This window comes from Vicia villosa, unplaced genomic scaffold, assembly GCF_029867415.1.
Source record: "Vicia villosa cultivar HV-30 ecotype Madison, WI unplaced genomic scaffold, Vvil1.0 ctg.000212F_1_1, whole genome shotgun sequence".
Lineage (NCBI taxonomy): Eukaryota > Viridiplantae > Streptophyta > Magnoliopsida > Fabales > Fabaceae > Vicia > Vicia villosa.
Genome location: NW_026705078.1, coordinates 849,888 through 855,887, shown reverse-complemented (window position 1 = coordinate 855,887; position 6,000 = coordinate 849,888).

Below are 6,000 nucleotides of genomic sequence, written 5' to 3'. Positions count from 1 at the left end.
ACGGATTGAAGGGAGGATTGCTAACCACTATAATCGATAGATTCGATTATCACGAATAGCAAATGTGCGTGTTTTTGATTATTTAATTGTATCGTTATCCCTCATAATCAATAGCTTTGATTAAAAATAATAACGAATTTTAAAAGGGGAAATGCTAATCATCGTAACCAATAGATTTGGTTAGAACCATTTAGCATAATATAATGTATTTTATTATCGGATTTGATTAATTAAATTAATCGATTATTAATCATTGCGACTAATAGATTTAGTCGGAACGAATAATAAATTAAATCCTCACACTTTGGCCAAATGGCCAGTGGGATTGGGCAAACCCTAATGCGTTAATAACCTTCTAGGGTTTTTTGTGATTTCTTATAATTAAAAATAATTAAATAAATTAACTCAAAAAATCGAGGAAAATAATCGGGAGAATAGTCGGGAATAATTATAGTCCTAATCCTAACTATATTATAAATCCTAATTTATATTCTAATTAAAACAAATAAATTAATTAATCAAACATTTATTCTAATAAGAAAACAAAATAAAAACAATACAAAAAACAAATAAAACAAAAACCTGGGGCCTGATTGTATGTGGGTGTACCCTGAGGCTCCATGATGGACCTTCAATTTTGATGCGTAAGATCTTGTTTGCTGAAGATCCGATGGTTGACAACGAAGATGTATGGTGGGCACTCGTGCTTGAGAGGCGTTGGATCTGCCTGCTTACTCTTGCCAGAAAATTGATAAAAATAAGTGAGGTTGCTAAGAATCGAACACGCAACCCCTTGGACGCAAGTCTTAGTGTACAACCAACTGTGCTGTGTCCATTCGCTGTCAAAACTGAGACGCCAAGCTTTCATATATGAGAAAAACGCGAGCCAAAATTCAAAAGAAAGCAGACTCGCGCCTGCTGTGCTTTCTTCTTTGTTACAAACATTTGCGAACGGAACCATGGCCACCTGCGAATTCGAACCCAAGCAAGCACAATAAATAAATTACAAGGACATGGATCAATTGAAAATTACCTTCTGAATTCGTTGGCGGCCACGGTTCAGGTTAATTCTTCCTCTATGGAAAATTCCCAAATTCAAGCTTCTAAACCCTAACAATGGTGGATTCTCAATTCTGTAAGCAAACTTCAATTAACCTACGCTAAAAGCTTCATAACATCATCAATAACACATATATGCAACCAAATTATATTAACCACACATGAATAATTGAATCGAAGCAAACTAAATTTCAACAAACTGTAGCACCAGGAGCGTGATTCTGCACGCGGCCATCGGAGGTGGTAATGTCATTCGCTCCAGAATACTTCCAGGATCATGTTAGAATCACTAAAACCGATTGAATCACCCTGCAACATCGAAATCAAAATTCACTTTTTTTGTATTTTTTAGAATCCGGCCATTGCTCTTGGAGGCCAAAAAAAACCTCCCTCGGTGTCTGCAATTTCTCACTATATATATGGGATTGGATTAGGGTAACCAACTTGCAAGAAATCCAATATAATCTTGTTCTTTGATGGTGGAGAATTTGATTGAGAATTAGTTATAAAATCTTTCCAAATTGATTCAAAAATGGCCTTTTTCCTCTCCAATATTTTTGCCACGAATTTAAGTCAATAATATTGTCTTTGGATGATTGGATTTGCTTGCAAATCAAAACCAAATCAAATATTGCATATTTCTTTCGTTTATTTTGATTTAAATTATGTTTTAAATGAATACAAATCCACTAAAATTATAATAAAAATCATATGGTCGTGGTACTGAGTTTAGGGCTTCTTAGTAACCATATAATCAAGTTTGGGTCATAACAAGATAGGTCCATTTGCAAAAATAATAATTTCGAACCACTTTTGTTTCATATATTTCCTTCATAATCGCCCAACTTTGAAAAGGCATATCTCCCTCAATTTTTAAGGTATGGGAGAGTTCTAGGACTTTTTGGAAACCTTAATATGTCCTCTATAAGCCACTTTGGAACATATTTTTCATTTGGAGATTTTATCTTGATGATATGGCCTTTGACAAAAAACTGCTTTTGATTGATGTTTGAAAAGGACCTGTAATCTTTTGTATCATATCTCCCAAATGAAGCATTTCTGGCCTTGGCTTGTAACAGACAAAGTTGTAGAGAATCCAATTTCCTTCCAAATAGGCTTCGAGTGAGAAATTTCTGATAAATTATGAGAGAGTTATGCCCAGTCAAAGTTGAGTTGACTTTTCCTATAAGAACCCTAATTTGAACTTTAGAAATTTGTTCATTTCTGAGTTTTTATTGATGAATCATGATCAACCTTTGATCAAATTATGGATATAACCTCACATAATTGATGTTGACAAAAAAATCTCGAAGTTTGACTGTATTTTGATTATAGTTGACTTTTAGGTCAACACAATTGATTATTGATCATCTGAGCCATTGAGTGAGAAATCCTTGGAATAGAAGCATGACTTTTGATATGGATATTCCTTGAGACATATGAGATACCTTGAGATCCATTTGAGGCCTTAGAAATTCTAATTCCTTTGATAACATGCAAACCCTAGTTTTGGAGGCCCTCGATTAGGAGAATGTTGCTTTGCATAAAGCCGTGACTCTTGAATTATTGAAGATGAAATAGGGAGGGCAAATTTTGGGGTATGACACAAACCATCAAGACCATACAGCTTCCTTATCAGTTTCTCAGTCATAACAACTTCATTCCCTAGCACGAAGGAGATGATGGCAGTTGAAGTAGCTGTTGCATGTGTCCAGAAATCCTTAACCAATATAGGATAAATTGGTCCAGTCAACCTTTCAAAGTAGTTTGACCATTCTTGTATCAGCATAGCAGTTTTGGTTTTGAAATCATGTGCCATAAGATTTTCAAAATCCACCATTGTTTCGCAGAGAACCTCCAGTTCATTAAAAGGAATCGAACAAGACTTCAAAGGAGTAAATGCATATCGCTTTTGTTGAACTTGATGTTGCGATGATACCTTGCGTTGAACATTCGAAGATGAAGCCATGGATTCACACTGAGATTCAGGTTTAGTAACTAGGGTTTATACAAAATGAGAGAGAGATGAACAAAAAGAGACAACGAACAAAAAGAGAGAAAGTAAAGAGATGAAATGTTATGGAGATGAGTTTATATAGGCACGGATTTGAAATGAAATGCAATATGTTTCTGAATGAACAAGATTACAAAGATTGAATCAGATAACATTTAATGATGAGTGACGTTAGGGAAAAACGTGATATTTGAAATGATTTGCACAGTTACCTAGGGCGGCGTCTCATCAGCTGCACGCATGCTTGTCCCTTTAGAGTGAACACGTGTTCATCTTCTGGAAAAGCTGGTGATAGCTATTTTGCTTTAAAAGAGATTATGAATTGACTTAGACATATGAAACGTTAGTAATAACAGAATCAGAATATCTAACTGATCAACAATCAGAACTTCTTATAAGAAAGTAAAACTGATCATTTCAAATCTAATCCATATATCATAACTTCTCATCCTTTCATTCTGGGCATAAATCCATACTGAGATTCTTCAGAATGAACTTAAACCTATCTTCAGCAAGGGGTTTTGTAAAGATATCAGCCCATTGATGGTCTGTATCAACAAAGTTTAAAGATAGAACACCCTTCTGAACATAGTCCCTAATGAAATGATGTTTAATCTCAATATGTTTAGCTTTGGAATGTAAGATTGGATTCTTAGATAAACATATAGCAGAAGTATTATCACAGAAGATAGGAATGTTACTCTCATATATCTGATAATCTTCTAGCTGACTCTTCATCCAGAGCATCTGTGTACTACATCCAGCAACAGCAACATATTCTGTTTCTGTTGTAGAGAGGGCAATGGTAGCTTGCTTCTTGCTGTACCAGGAGATCAGGTGACTTCCAAGAAATTGACAACTTCCAGAAGTACTTTTCCTTTCAATTCTATCTCCAGCGTAATCAGCATCACAGAATCCTACTAAGTTGTGTTCTTCAGATCTTCTGTAGACTAAACCAACATTAGTAGTTGATAACACGAAAATGTATCACATATTTGAATTAATTTACATGAATTATTTCCCTATTTTATTTTAATTATGTTGCTTTATCACGGTATTATGCTGGTATTTTCATTGTTTCAGGTTTTATGCTCGTTTTGAGGACTATTTGTCAAAAGGAGAAGAAATGGAGCAAAAATCATTCATATTTATAAAAGAGAGGTGCTGAAGTAAAAAAGGGGGTGCAAAGAAGACCTAAATGCCTAAAGAAACAAAGCCCAATCCACGAAAATAGAGGGAGATGCCCATCTCCAAAGTTGGAGACCCCCGTCTCCAAATGGAGACCCCCGTCTCCAAACTGAGACCCCCGTCTCCAAAGTTGAGATGCCCATCTCCAAAGTTGGAGACCCCCGTCTCCAAACTGAGACCCCCGTCTCCAAAGTTGAGATGCCCATCTCCAAAGTTGGAGACCCCCGTCTCCAAAGGCCCAAAGCCCACAAGTGGCCACGTCACAAATGGAGACGCCCGTCTCCACCTCTCCACTATTTTCTCCACTTCTTTCTCACACAAGGCGCACGTCTCCAACTCTTTCCAAGTCAAAACCGTTCCTAAATTCTCAGGGAAGAAAGAGGAACACGTGAAGAAGCAGTTACCACATTTCTCATTATAAATAGAGGCTTCTACGAAGTGAAAAAGGGTTGGACCATGCTTTGTCCCAGCCATTGTTTTTAATATTATTTTCATTTCAGCATTTTACTTTTCCAGCAATTGCTTTCGTTTTGTTCATCTTTTCTCGCAACAATTTCTACACCGGAAATTGTTGTGAACCTTTCGTAGATCTAACCTTACGCTGGATTTATTTTTTATATTCCTTGTTTTTAAATTCCTGCCCATTAATTTCCGAAGAACGATCCAGCCAACCAGTGGTGGAAGTTCGAGTACTTCAAGATTCAATTCATTGCAATTTATTTTATTCAGGTTTATCATTTACCGCTTTAATTATTATTATTATTGCATGATATATTATATGCCAATTAATATGCCTAATATCATGAACCGAATTTATTTATTCATGTTTAACCGTATTAATATGTCTGGCTAATTAATTAAGATATCGGTATGTAAAATAAGTTAACCGTGGGGTCCGAAATAAATTGGCTTAATTATGTTTTATTAAATATCACATGTTTTCGGTTTGTATGTCTAATTTAATTAGTAAGTCTTAAAACCAATAGAGCGAAAGTTTGAGGGGTTAAGACGGTCAAAGGTTAAAATCAATAGAGCGAAAGTTTGAGATCTTTAACCGGATAGTAGACATAGGACATTAGTTTTAAGGATGGCGAAAGCGTATTAAAACTAATTAGAACTTATTTATTTTCAAAAAGTGTTTTTAAACCCGCGCGGGATGGCGAAAGCGTACGTTAGGGATATTAGCAAGTTCCGAGTCAACAGAGCGAGAGTTTGAGATTAGGAGATTTAAGTAGATAACGACTTCATAAAACAAGCATTTTATTAATTACGTTGTTTCCAAAAAGCTTTTCTAAATCTTATGGGATGGCGAGAGCGTACATTATGAGTTAGGATCGTAGTCTGAATCAATAGAGCGAGAGTTTGAGAGGAGGACTTTTAAATAACATAGTTAGTAAAGATCTTTGATTTAATTAAAATCTGGCCAATGGAACTTCGGATCACCTAAGTTAGATGAAATACATACTGATATCCATTTATTATTATATTCCTAGATTTAAGATTTTAGTTTCCCCTTATTAATAACCCAAATATCATTAGCCTTAGCTTTACATAGTAACTTTAGATAACGGTAGGTCGATTTATAGTCCCTGTGGATTCGATATCTTTTAAAACTACACGACACGACTGTGCACTTGCAGTTATCCCGACTAATAAACACGTAAAGTCGCGATCAAGTTTTTGGCGCCGTTGCCGGGGACTATTCAAGTCGATATCGTAACTCTCTGTTACACGGTAGA